We start from the raw sequence: 15,298 nt of genomic DNA, 5'->3' as shown, positions 1-15,298 counted from the left end.
TTTCATGTTTGCATTAGCTCTCTTTGTCCCCCAAGGCCCAAGGGGGAAATTCAGAAAGAAAGAAGGAAATTCTGTCATTGACGGCACGTTTGAGCTACTAATGTAAGAATTTTGGGACTGCTCAATCTATGGACTTTCTTGCTATGTGAGATAATATTCTTATTGTTTACATCTTTTTTCAGATTAGTTGCCCTATAAGTTGAAGCCAAGACCTCACTTGATATGACCAGTTAGACTAGTTAAGTCATCATCGCAGTAGCCTAAATGTGAGATGGTAGTGACAGTTAAAAGGAGAGGAATAGACTACATATTGAAGAAGAAAATAATATTCTCTCTTGAATTAGATTTGGGAGTTAGAAAAGAGGGAATCAAGCATGACTTCTAGGTTTCTGGCTTAAGCGACTGGGTGAATAATCGTGAAAGAGGGGAAGATAGGGAAAACTGGAGAGAAACAGTTTTCTGGTATAAACATGAACATCCAGTTGGAGATATTAAGTAGGCATTAGAGGTGTGGAACTCAAAGGAGAGGTCTGGATGGAGTTGTCATTATATACAATTGGTACTTAAAGGTATTTATCAAATCTCTGGGTAGTATAAACAATTAAAATGCTCGGTTCCTAACTGAAAGACTGGAGATTCCAACCTATCCAGAGACACCTTGGAACAAAGCCCTGATGATCTACTTCTGAAAAATCAGCCATTGAAAATCCTATGTGAAGATGGTGGCATAAACAGATCATCCTTCTGACCTGCCCCAACAAATACAACAAGGAAATGGTGCTTGACATTGAAGGACTCTGAATCAGGGAGAAGAGGAAAGCAATGGGGAACTGCAGACAAGCAAGAATCAACAGATCAGCAATTAGTTGCATTCCGTCATCCTCATCCTTCCCCCAGCCATGAGGCCCCCAGACGCTGTGAACTGGGGAAGTGGCCTCAGCAAAAGGACCTGCTTCCCTAGCCACCTCTCCCCCTGCCTGTACAAAGAGACAGGACTCCTAGCTTCTGTTCTAAAATAAACAAAGCAGACCTCCCAAAGGGTCCATTTGGAGTATGCCAGCACCTCCCTCACCCAGACACAGTTGGCTACAAGCCTACTGTGAATTGCTACAGAAGGCCCCTGCAGTGGAGTCTGCTCTCATAGTCAACACTCTCCCTGCCTCTCTGTGCACTCTATACCTCAGGTCTCTGAAACAAACAGGACAGACCTCCCAGGGAGTCAGTTAAGGTCTGTCTTCTCCCTCTTCCAGTTGGCACTGAGTACTGCTGACTGAGGCTGCTGTGTGCTAGGAAGCAGGCATCTTGAGTGGAGGCTGCACCCACAGCCAACATGCTACAGGGCTGGCTATGATAGAAACAAGGAAGACCTCCCTTGGGGATCCATTTGGAACATGACACCTCCCCCTGACACTGTCACCTGCAAGCCTGCAGTGAATTGCTATAGAAGGTCCCTCCAGTGGAGTCAACTCACATACTCAGTACTCTAACTGTCTCCCTGTGTACCTCATAGCTCAGGCCTCTGAAACCAAAGGACAAAGCTCCCTGAGGGTCATGTTGGGTTAGTCTTCCCCCACTTCTAGTTAGTGCTGAGGACTGCTGATGGAGGCTACTCTGCTAAGGAGCAGGTGTCTTGAGAGGAGGCTGCACTCACAGCCAACAATCTACCAGAAAGGCTCTAATAGCAACAAGGCAGACCTCCATGGGGATCTGACTGGAGCATGGCATCCCACACCTCACGTGGTAACTGTTGTTTGCCAGATTGTTGCAAACTGCTACAGAAGGCCCCTGCAGAGGAGTCTGCTCCCATAACCAGCACTCAGCCTGCCTTCTTGTGCAGCCCATAGCTAAGGCTTCTGAAACCAACAGGAGACCTCCCTGGGGGTCAGTCTGAGTCTCACTGAGGACTGCTGACTGAAGCTGCTATATGCTAGGAAGCAGGCATCTTGAGTGGAGACTACACCAATAGCCAATGTACTACGGGGTGGGCTATGACAGCAACAAAGGCAGACCTCCCCGGGGGGTTTGTTTGGACTGTGACAACCCCTCCTCCACCTGGTAACTGTTGGTTGATAGACTGATATGAACTCTTAAAGAAGGTTCCCTACAGTGGAGCCAGAAGGAGGGTCACATAAGTGGAGACTGCTCCTCCAACCACCACAGGGCCATTTGGGCTCTGAAACCAACAAGACAGACCTCTTGGAGGTCCTTTGGGACATGCCAGCCCCTCCTTCTCCTGGAACAGAGGAAAGTCTGCCTGTTCTTTCCCTGAATGCCAACTCAGAAATAGGCAACACCTACAGAGCAGGGAAGGAAATCTTGGACAAAACCAAAGGGCAAAACCTAGTCCTGAAGGGGGCTTGTTGGGTATGGGTTTTCCAACTGAAAATATGGTTGCAGAAACAGAGAAGGGAAGGAAGTAATAATCAGGGAGAGAGAGAGGACTGCATCCACCAGTGGACAGACTGATTACAGTATGATATCTCATCAGAGTGGCACTGCCTGCTGGTGGAGAAGTTGACCACAGTGTATTCTCTGGCACATTTGGGAGATGTTGTATGTTGAAAACCAAGATCTGGAACTTTCAAATATTAAATAATCTAGGAAGGGAGAAGGATCTATCACAGAGAGGGAGAAGAAATGGTAAGCAAAGGCTGAAGTCTGCCTAAGATTTTTTTTTTTTTTTTTTTTGCAGAAAGTAGTGCTGACAAAAATACCAAATACTGGGGAAAGTTAACTGGCAAAGTTAACAACCTCAAAAATGCCAATGCCCCAACAAAAAAATCACAAGACACACAAAGAAGAGAGAAATGACGGTCTATCCAAATAAACATGACAGAGAGTGAAAGCATATCTAGGAAAGACCAAATAATGAAAAAAAAGAAAGAATGTAATAAACAACATTAAACTTAATTAAAAATTTAAGGGAGTACATAGATGAAGAGCTAAAACAAATAAGAGAAACAATGCAAGAACAAAATGAGGATCTAAAAAAGAGGTATTACAACTGCAAGGGACAATAATTAAAACAAGAAACACAATAGAAGGACTTACCAACAGATTTAATCAGACAGAAGAAAGAATCACATGTTAGAGGATAAGACAGTTAAAACTACAGAAGCTGAAGAACAAGAGTAGAAGCTCAAGAAGGCTGAGGACAGTTTAATGGAATTATGGGATAATAGCAAGAGGCCTAATATATGCATCAGGGGAATTCCAAAAGGAGATGAGAGAGAGAAAGGGACAGAAAGAATATTTGAAGAAATAGTGATAGAAAATTTCCCCAATGTAACAAAGGACATGAACGTATAAATCCAAGAAGCTCAAAGAACCCCAAGTAGGATAAACCTAAAGAGATCTACATCAAGACACATCATAATTAGGCTTTCAAAAAGTAAAGATAAAAAGAGAGAATCCTGAAAGCAATGAGAAAGAAACAGTCACATACAAAGGATCTCTGATAAGATTAAGTGCTGATTTTTCCTCAGAACATATGGAGGCCAGCAGGCAATGGAATGATATATTTAAAGTGCTAAGTGAAAAAACTGTCAACCAAGAATACTATATCCACGGAAACTGTTCTTCAAGAATGAGGGTGAAATTGAAACATTCCCAGATAAACAGAAGCTGAGAGGGTTCATATCCACCAGACTGGCCCTACAAAAAATGTTAACTGGAGTTCTGTAGATGGAAAGGAAAAGATACTAGAAAGTAACTTAAAGCTGTACATAAAAAGAAAGTTCTCTAATAAAGGGAATTGTATGGACAAGGGCAAGTAATAAGGTATTCATGCTTGATAATTCTAATTGTTTCGTCTTTCATGTTTTTTAATAACAAATATATAAAAAACAAGAATAAAACTATGTTACAGGGCATGTGAAATATAAAGATGTAATTAGGGATAACAGCAACAGAAGCGAGGAGAGGAATGGTATAGATATAGAATTTCCTGTATGTTACTGAAGTTAAGTTGATACCAACTTACCCTAAGATGTTATAAATACAAACCATTAAATCTAATATTCATGGTAACCACTAAGAAAATATCTAAAAAAATGCACAAAAGAAGGGGATCAAAGGGCTCACTACAATAAACTGACAAAACACAAAAGCAAGCAGTAATAAAGGACAAAGACAAAAAAGACTTAAGACACATAGAAAACGAATAACAAAATGGCAGAAGTAAGTCACTTCTTATCGTTATTATGATAAATGTAAATGGACTAAATGCTCCAATCAAAAGGCAGAGATTGGAAGAATGGATTTAAAAAAACATGATCTAGCTATACGCTGTTTACAAGAGACACGCTTTAGACACAAGGACACAAATAGATTGAAAGTGAAAGGATGGAAAAAAAAATTCTACACAAATAATAACCAAAAGAGAGCTGGGGTGGCAATCTTAATACCAGACAAAGAGAACTTTAAGACAAAATCTGTTAGAAGAGATAAAGGTGGACATTATGTAGTCATAAAAGGGTCAGTTAATAAAGAAGATTTAACAATCATAAATATATATGCACCCAACGTTGGAGCACCTAAATATATAAAACAAACACTGATAGAGCTGAAGAGAGAAATAGATCACAGAAAAATAAGAGAGACTTCAAAAACCATTTTCAATATTAGATAGAACATCTAGAAAGAAGATCAACAAGGAAACAGAGGACCTGAATGACAGTATAAACCAAATAGACTTAACAGAGATATACAGAACATGCCACCAAACAACGGCCTGATAAACATTCTACTCTACTGCACATAAATCATTCTCCAAAATAGACCACATGTTAGGTCACAAAGCAAGTCTTGATAAATTTAAGAAGAATGAAATCATGCAAAATATTTTCTCTGACCACAACAGAGTGAAGTTAGAAATCAATAACAGAAAAAAACAAAGACCAAAACAAAAACCCACTGGAAACTACACAAACATATGGAAATTAAACAAAACACTATTAACGTACCAATGGGTCAAGGAAGAAATCAAAAGAGAAATCACAAATGAAAGCACAACATACCAAAACTTATGGAACGCAGCAAGGCAGTACTCAGAGGGAAACTTATTGCAATAAATGCCTACATAAAAAAAAAGAAGAAATATCTCAGATCAACAGCCTAACTAGACAACTCCAGGAACTAGAAAGAGAAGAGCAAGCAAGACTACACCTATGAGAAGAAAAGAAATAACAAAGATGAGAGCAGAGATAAATAAAATTGAAAACAGAAGAACAATAGAGAATCAGTAAAATCAGAAGTTGGTACTTTGAAAAGATCAGTAAAATTGACAAATCTTAAGCTAGACTGACAAAGAAGAGAAAAGATGCAAATAACCAAAATAAAAAACGAAAGAGGGGACATTTCAACTGACCCAATAGAAATAAAGAGAATTATGATAGAACATTATCAGCAACTGTACGACAACTGGATAACCTAGATGAAATGGACAAATTCTTAGAAGCATGTAACCTACCCAAACTGTCTCAAGAGGAAAAAGAAAGTCTCAACAGACCCATAACAAGTGGAGAGATGGAATCAGTGATCAAAAACTTTCCAACAACAACAAAAAAGTCCTGGACCAGATGGCTTCACTGGGGAATTCTACCAAACATTTAGAGAATTGTTTAAACTCTTCCAAAAGATAGAGAAGGAAGGTATACTTCCTAATTCATTCTATAGAGCAAACATAACCCTGATACCCAAAAGACAGACACCACAAGAAAAGAAAACTACAGGCCAATATCTCTTATGAATATAGGTGCAAAAATCCTCAACAAAATACTAATGAACAAAATCCAACAGCATCTTAAAAGAGCCATACACTTGGACCCAGTGGGATTTATTCCAGGAATTCAAGGATGGTTCAACATTAGAAAATCAATTATATAATACACTACACCAACAGAACAAAGGACAAGAACCACGTGATCATCTCGATGGATGCAGAAAAAGCATTAGTTAAAATCCAGCATTCTTTCCTGATGAAAACCCTAAAGAAGATTGGAATAGAAGGAAAATTCCTCAGTATGATTCAGGGTATACATGGAAAGCCAAGAACCAACATTATACTTAATGGAAAAAGACTGAGAGCTTTCCCCTTGAAATTGGGAACAAGACAAGGATGCCTGCTCTCACCACTTCTATTCAATATTGTATTAGATATCCTAGCCAGAGATATAAGACAAGAAAAAAGAAATAAAAGATATCCACATTGGAAAAAAAAAATTCTTTCTATTTGCAGAAGATATAATCCTATACATAGAAAATTCCAAAGAGTTCACAAGAAAACTTCTAGAGCTAATAGAGGAATTTAGCAATCTTGCAGTGTACAAGGTAAACAAACAAAAATCAGTTGGGTTTCTATACATCAGCAATAAGAAATCTGAAAGGGAAATAAGGGAAACAATTCCATTTACAATAGCATCTAAGAGAATAAAATACCTAGGAATAATTTAACAGGGACATGAAGAACTTATACAATGAAAATTACAAAACACTGCTGAAAGAGATTAAAGAAGAGTTAAATAAATCAAAAGATGTTCCATATCATTTCCCAAAATGGTTGTACCATTTTGCTTTCCCACCAGCAGTGCATAACAGTTCCAATCTCCCTGACACCTTTTCAACATTTGTTATTTTCTGTTCTTTAGATTCGAGCCAGTAATGCCTGGAAGATGGTATCTCATTGTGGTTTTGATTTGCATTTCCCTAATGGCTAGTGATCATTTCCTTATGAGTCTGTTAGCCTCTTGAGTGTCTACTTTGGTGAAGTGTCTGTTCATTTCCTTTCCCCATTTTTAAATTGAATTATTTGTCTTGTTGTAGTAGAGGTGTTGGATTTCTGTAAATTTTAGAGATTAGACCTTTGTCAGATTTGTAATAGCCAAAATTTTTTCCCAGTCTGTAGGTTCTCTTTTTACTCTTTTGGTGAAGTCTTTTGATGAGCATAAGTGTTTAATTTTTAGAAGATCCCAGTTATCTACCTTGTCTTCTGGAGTTTGTAAGTTGTTAGTTATGGTTTGTATCCTGTTAATGCCGTGTATTAATGTCTCTAGTGTTGATCCTATTTTTTCTTGTATGAACTTTATAGTTTTTCGTTTTACACTTAGGTTTTACACTTAGATCCATTTTGAATTAGTTTTTGTGTAGGATGTGAGGTATGGGTCCTGTTCCCTTTTTTTGCAGATGAACATCCAATATTGCCAGCACCTTTTGTTAAAAGACTGTCTTTTCCCCATTTGATGAACTTTGGGCCCTTGTCAAAGATTAGGTGACCACAGGTGGATGGATTTATTTCTGGGTTCTTGATTCGATTCCATTGGTTAATGTATCTGTCATTGTACCAGTACCTGGCTGTTTTGACTTCTGTAGCTGTACACTAGGTTTTGACGTCTGGTAGTGCAAGTCCTCCTACTTTATTCTTCCTCTTTAATAATGCTTTACTTATCTGGGGCCTCTTCTCTTTCCATATAAAGTTAATGATATTTTTTCCAACTCTTTAAAGAATTTTGTTGGTATGTGGATCGGGATTGCATTGTATTTGTAGATTGCTTTGGATAGAATTGTCATTTTCACAATGTTGAGTCTGTTATCCATGAGCATGGTATGTTTTCAATTTATATAGATCTCTTTCAGTTTTTTGCAGTAGTGTTTGGTAGTTTTCTTTGTATAGTTCTTTTACATCCCTGGTTAGATTTATTCCTAAGTATTTTATTTTTTTTAGGGGCTAGTATAAATGGTATTGTTTTCCTGATCCTTTTCGTCATTCTCTTTGTTGGTGTATAGGAATCCAACTGATTTTTGTGTGTTTATCTTGTATCCTGCTATTCTGCTGAATCTTTCTATTAGTTCCAACAGTTTTGTCCTGGAGTCTTTTGTGTTTTCCATATATAGTATCATATCTTCTGCAAATAGGGACAGTTTTACTTCTTCATTACCAACTGGGATGTCTTTATTTCTTTTTGTTGCCTTATTGCTGTAGCTAGGACTTCCAGCACAATGTTAAATAGGAGCAGTGTGATAAAGGACATTTTGTCTTGTTCCTGTTATCAACGGGAATGTTTTCAGCTTCTCTCCATTTAGAATGATGTTGGCTGTTGGTTTTGCATAGATGCCCTTTATTATGTTGAGAGATGTCTCTTCTATACCGACTTTATTGACAGTCGTTATCAGGAATGGGTATTGGACCTTGTTGAATGCCTTTTCTGGGTCAAATGAAACGATCATGTGATTTTCTTTCCTTTTATTCATGTGGTGGATTATGTTGATTGATTTTCTAATGTTGAACCATCCTTGCATACCTGATATGAATCTTACCTGGTCGTGGTGTATTATTTTTTGATATGATGTTGAATTCTATTGGCTAGAATTCTGTTGAGAATTTTTGCATCTATATGCATGAGAGATATTGGTCTGTAATTTTCTTTTTTTGTGATGTCTTTGCCTGGTTTTGGTATCAGGGTTATGCTGATTTCAAAGAATTAATTTGGAAGTATCCCTTCTTTTTCTATGTTCTGAAATAATTTGAGTAGTACTGGTGTAAATAATTTGAGTGGTACTGGTGTACCAAACTGAATGTTTGGTAGAATTCTCCAGTGAAGCCATCTGGGCAAGGGCTTTTTTTTTGGTAGGGAGTTTTTTTTTCTTTTTTTTTTAAAATTACCTTTTCAATCTCTTCTCTTGTTAGGGGTCTGTTCAGATTTTCAACATCAATTTGTGATAGTTTGGGTAGGTAGTGTGTTTCTAGAAATTTGTCCATTTCCTCTAGATTTTCAAATTTGTTGGAGTATAGTTTTTCATAATATTCTGTTATGATCCTTTTTATTTCAGTTGGATCTGTTGTAATGTCCCCCATTTCATTTTTTATTTGGGTTATTTGCATCCTCTCCTGTTTTGCTTTTGTCAGTTTGGCTAGTGGTTTGTTGATTTTGTTGATGTTTTCAAAGAAACAACTTTTGGTTTTGTTGATTCTTTCTATTGTTTTTCCATTCTCTATTTCATTTATTTCTGGTCTGATCTTTATTATTTCCTTTCTTCTAGTGGCTGTAGGATTCTTTTGCTGTTCTCTTTCTATTTGTTCTGGTTGTGTAGCTAATGTTTTGATTCTGTCCTGTTCTTTTTTGATGTGTGCATCTATTGCTATAAATTGTCTTCTCAGGGCTGCCTTTGTTGTGTTCCAAAGGTTTTGGTATGATGTGTTTTCATTCTTATTTGTTTCTAGGAATTTTTTGATTCTATCTTTGATTTCTTCAGTTGCCCCGTGGTTCTCAAGCAGAGTGTTATTTCGTTTCCATGTAATTAATTTTTTTCCATTGATCTTCCAGTTGTTAATTTCTACTTTGATGGTGTTGTGATCAGAGAAGGTACTTTGTGTTATCTCAGTGTTTTGGATTTTGTTGAGGGTTGCTTTGTGGCCTTAGATGTGGTCTATTCTGGAGAATGTTCCATGTGCATTGGAAAAGAATGTGTATTTTGCAGCTGTTGGGTGGAGTGTTCTATATATGTCTGTCAGTTCAAGTTGGCTGATTGTGGCCTTTAGATCTTCTGTATCTTTGTTGAATTTCTTTCTGGATGTTCTTTCTTTACCAAGAGTGGTGTGTTGAAGTCTCCTAGTATTATAGTGGAAATGTCAGTTTGTCTTTTCAGTCCTGTTAAAGTTTGTTTTATGTATTTTGGAGCCCTGTCATTGGGTGCATAGATATTTATTATGGTTATCTCTTCATGCTGGATCGACCCTTTGATCATGATTTAGTGCCCTTCTTTGTCTTTCATGGTGCATTTTGTTTTAAAGTCTATTTTATCTGAGATTAGTATTGTCACTCCTGATCTTTTTTGGTTGCTGTTTACTTGACATATTTTTTTCCATCCTTTGATTTTTAATAAATTCATGTGTTTATTTCTAAGGTGTGTCTCTTGTAGACAGCATATTGATAGATTCTGATTTTTTTATACATTCTGTCACTCTCTGTCTTTATGTGTGCACTTAGGCCATTTACCTTCAGTGTAATTATTGATAGGTGTGAGTTTATTGCTGTCATTTGTCAAAATGATTGGATGGGACTATGCAAATAAGGTGCTTGTGGCCCACCAAAGGGATTGGACAATTTTGCCAGGGCAAATAGGTACATAGTACCCTTGGTCAGTTTTGCTATCCCACTAGGCTGAAAGGGAGCAAATCCCAGAGGTTGGAGGGGGAGCTCAGTACCATCAGTAAGAACAGCCAGAAGCTGAGCACATTCTTTGGACCCAGGGATCTCTGTGCTGAGAAACTTCTAGACCCAGGAGACAGAGAGAGCTGTCGTACTGAAGACTGCATGAGACCACAGCAGCACAGGACTGGCAGGATAGGATTGCCAACCTACAGAGAGAGAGATTTGAGCACTTTCAGGCAAGAGGCTTGCTAGTGGAGTAGGGTGCCTCTGGGCACTTGATGGCAGAGCTAAAGAGGCTTGTAACACTTGCCTGAGCAGGGCAGGGGCCAGGACTGAGTTGGAGTTCAGATTGAGAGCAGGGTCCCAGGCTGAGAGTGGGGGCCCAGGCAGAGAGGGAAGACCCAGTGGCAGCAGCTGTGAAGAATCTGTCCTTATTGAAGAATTGTATACTGAGTTGTTCCTGTTACTTCCAAGTTGATCCTGATCCTGAAGTGTAAGCTGTTACTTCCCTAATAAACTCCATAATCATGAGTGTGGTCTGTGAGTTCTGTGTTGCCATTGCAACGATTTATCGAACTCAGCAGAGAAGTAGAGAGTGCTGTGGGAGAGACAGCTGGTGTCAGAACTGGTAAAAAGTTTAAACAGTGAAGGTATTTCTGACCTTCACCTCATAAAAATCAGCCTTGGTCTAATGCTGATCTTGATTCTTCTCCCTTTTCCTGAAGTTACGTGAGGAGGTCTGATGTCATGCCATTTTAAACAACCTAAATGCCCATCAACAGATGAATGGATAAACAAAATGTACATACTACTTTAGAATACTACTCAGCCGGAAGGAGAAATGAAGTCTTGATACATGCTACAGTATGGATGGAGCTTGAAGATATTATGCTAAGTGAAATAAGTCAATCACAAAAGGACATATATTGTATGACCTCACTTATATAAAAAATAAGAAAAAGCAAATGTATAGAAACCAAAGTTTATTAAGTGGTTACTAGGGGCAAGAGGGAGGTGGAAAAGAGGGGGATTAATGGTGATGGATAAGTTGCATTGATTAAGGATAGGGTTGCACAGCCAGTTACTGCAATTCCTGTCAATAAGTTGTACATATGTAAAAAGTAGAATTGGCAAAAGTTGTGTATGATAGATATGTTTACAACAATGACAATTACAGAAAAAAAAAAGAGTAGCTTCTGAGGCTGCTTATGTACAACCAAAAATCTCATGAGATTTGGTTATTTGGTTTAGAGGTTTGGTTAGGGTGATGGTTTCATGGAACTTCCCAGTTAATTGGCCCAATGACATGTTTAGTGCTTCTGTTCAACCTCCTATTTATAGCGTAGTGCTGGGGTCTTAAGAGCTCACAAGCGGCCATCCAAGGCACAATGATTTGTCTCTATTCACCTGAAACAACAGAGGAAGAAGAAGAGTCAGGAATAGGAGGAGGATATGGAATGTATGGCTATTTGCCTCCATGAATAACTGCCTCCTTTGCCATAAGACCAGAAGGACTGGATGGTGTCCAGCTGCCTTTATTGAACATTTTGATCAACTATTCTATAGAAGAATCCTGATCAAAAGAAGAAAATGAAAAACAGAATTTCAAATTCTCATGGACTCCAGAATTTATGGAGCCCCTTGAGCATTGTTCTCTTTCAAGATCTATCTATATGGGATCAAACTAACAACAGCAACTCAAAAGATTAGATAGGAAACTTAGGGGCAGTGAGTTGATGTCAACAGGGGAGTAAAAACTCAAAAAGAGAGTGAGAATGGTTGCACAACTCAAAGAATGTAATCGATGTCACTGAATTGTATATGTAGAAACTGTTGAATTGGTGTATGTTTTGCTGTGTGTATTTTCAATAACAACAGTTCTACTCTGACATGTACAGGGTCTCCATGAGTCTGAATTAACTCCATGGCAACTGGTTTTAATATTATTTAATGGTATATAGTCATGCTTAGGAGCCCTGGTGATACAATGGTTAAGAACTCTGCTGCTAATCAAAAGGTGGGCAGTTCGAATCCACCAGCCACTCCTTGGAAGCCCTATGGTGCAATTCTACTCTGTCCTATAGGGTCGCTATGAGTTGGAATCAACTTGACGGCAATAGGTTTGGTTTGGTCACACTTAAAGTCATTGCCTACAGAGTGTAAAATAGAATAGAGCCTAGGACACTGCACCAAGAAATTTCAACATTTAGAGGATGGACAGAGAAGGATAAACTGTAATAAAAGACACACAGAGAGACCCCACTGAGGTGGGAGGAAAGCCAGGTGAGCATGGTGTGATGGAATCCTGAAACATGAATTTCTTGAACAATTTGATACCTTTCTGACTATATCGTCTATCCTTTTTAATTGCTCTAAATTCCCACATGAAAACATTTTCCAGCTGTCTACGCCTAACTCCTTCTCTGTGTTCTGTTTTGGCTTTTGGTCATCTCATCTATCTCAGTCTAACATACAATGTGCTTCATCAGCCAATGCTAAGCTTTCAAGATATTCTCTGTCTCAGCCCTTCTAAACTGAGGTTCTCAAGATTTTGCATTTGCAGGTTCAGACCTTCCCAGTTTCTCCAATGCTAACCAAATCTCTTAAGATCCTCATTTTAAAAGAAGACAAAGCTTGTAATTATTATTATTATTTTTTGCTTGTAATTACTTTTGATCTGCCTAAACGGTATCCAGTGTGTCTCAGATACATGTACCAAGCACATCCATGCCATTCCCCACCACATCTGCTTAGTCTTTGGACTGGGATTCTCTGCAGCCAACTCCTTCACATCCATTCTCAGAGTGCCTGGTTCTCCTTTCCTCACTCCTTCCGTATTGCTCCCATACCCCCAGCCCCATCCCATGGATGGTAGCTGCTCCTTATCTCTGGGTTACCTAAGGGTCCCTTTTTTCTCTTTCAGCATTTCCATACCAGTGCAACCAATTCCCTGAATTAAATCTTCTCTGTTTGAAGTACTCAGCAAGCTTCTGTTATTCTGACTAAATTCTGACTAAATTATCTTCAGCAACTCAAAACAACTCAGAAAAGAAGGGTGAGAATGGTTGTACAGCTCGAAGAATGTAATCTGTTGAATTGCTGTATGTTTCACTGTGTATATTCTCAACAGCAACAATGGAATAAATAAAATTTAGAAAAAAAATAACATAAACTCTTCAGATACATTCCACTTAAAATCAGGAATAAGAAAGGATGCTCGGGTTCTCTAGAGAAGCAAAACCAGTAAAGAGTGTATATATATATATATATATATATATATACATACATAGAGAGAGAGAGAGAGAGAGAGAGAGATATTTATATTGAGGAAATGGCTCACACAGTTGTTAAGAGGCTGGAACTTCCCAAATCCGTGCGTCACGATGGAAGCTTCTGATTCACGTAGCCACAGGCACTGGTGAACCCAAGATCAGCATTTCATAGGCTGTGAAGATTGCAGAATCCCAAGATTGGCAGACAAGACCACAGGTAAGCTGCTAGCTCAAGTCCCAAGAACCGGAGGTCAAATGAATAGGAGCCAGCTGCAGGATCCAGAATGAGCAAAAACCCACAAGCCTTGCCAGAATATCTACTTATATTCAATGTAGGCCACACGCCCAAGGAAACTCCCTGCAACTAATTGGCTACTCATCGCAGATCCCATCATGGAGGTGATCACGTAATAGCAGTTCCCATCACAGAAGTGATCACAACATCATACAACTATCAAACCACTGAGAATCATGGCCCAGCCAAGCTGGCACACAACCTTAACCATCACACCCTATTACTGTTTGGCACAGTGCCGGAAGTCTTGGCCAATGCTATAAAGAAAGAAAAAGAAACAAGAGGTATAAGGACTGAAATGGAAATGCTTAAACTGTTATTATTTGAAGGCAATAGGATCACCTACATGGAAAACCAAATAGAAGCCACAGAAAAGCTATAATAACTAATAGTAGAGTTCAGGAAAGTTGTCAGACACAAAATAAACTTACAAAAATCAATTTTAAAAAACATAAAATTCTAATAAGGTGTGTGCCTGAGTTAATATATTGTACCAATGTCAGTATCCTGTTTTGACCATGTTCTCTGACTATGTAAAGGCTATCATTGGGGGAAGCTGGGTGACAGATACACAGGAACTCTCTGTAATACTTTTGAAAAATTTTTTGAGTCTTAAAATATTTAAAAAAAAAAAAAACAGGAGCAACTGGAAAGGTCTGAACCAGCAGGTAAAACACCTTTAGAGCCTCAGCTTAGCTGAGGCAGAATATACCTTGGAAACTTAGCCCAGGATTACTTATAGCTAAATCTAAATATTACAATAAAAAGGGGCCCCAGTATTTCCTTTGAGGATAAATTTTATAGTGGCATCTTCCCACCCTGAACAACTGCAGAGAGACTATTCTCTTCAAGCATATTGATAAGTTAGGCCAGAGAGTACACTGTGACCTGTGGATTATAAGAAACTGTAGGGAGAGTTGAACCCCTGAAATAGAAAAGAATGCAAAGAATTGCTTAACAGTGTAACCACTTGACTTTATGACATAGGGATTAAGGTAGAGTCCTTTAGAGAAGGAGGACGCATGAGAGTCTGTTCTGAGGGTTAAAATCAGTTGCCATGGAGTCAATTCTGACTCATGGTGACTTCGTTTGTGTCCATAGGGTTTTCAGTCTCTGATTTTTTGGAAGTAGACCACTAGGCCTTTCTTCCAAGGTGGACCTGAACCTCAAACCTTTGGTTAGCAGCTGAGTATATTAAGCATTTGCACCACCCAAGGACTCCTTATGGTTAAACCCAAACCAAACCCATTGCCATTGAATCAATTCCGATTCATAGTGACTCTCAGGATAGAGTAGAACTGCCACGTAGGGTTTCCAAGGAGTGGCAGGTGGACTCAAAATTGATTTTTGGTTAGCAGCTGTAGTTCACCATAGCTCTTAACCACTGTTCTATCAGGGCTCCAGTTCTTAGGGTTAGGGGACCTTAAAACAAGTGTAGAGAAGATGACACTCTAGGCAGAAGCACCACTCCGTCCCTCCACAGCAAAGATCTGAAAAACTAAGCCAAACAGAGAATCAACAATCCTGAAACCCTAGAACATCAAATGAAGAGATAAAGAACTCAGCCGAGCACCAAATGGAGT

This window comes from Trichechus manatus, unplaced genomic scaffold (assembly GCF_000243295.1).
Source record: "Trichechus manatus latirostris isolate Lorelei unplaced genomic scaffold, TriManLat1.0 scaffold00205, whole genome shotgun sequence".
In the NCBI taxonomy this organism is placed as follows: domain Eukaryota; kingdom Metazoa; phylum Chordata; class Mammalia; order Sirenia; family Trichechidae; genus Trichechus; species Trichechus manatus.
Note: the sequence above shows the minus strand (reverse complement) of the source record.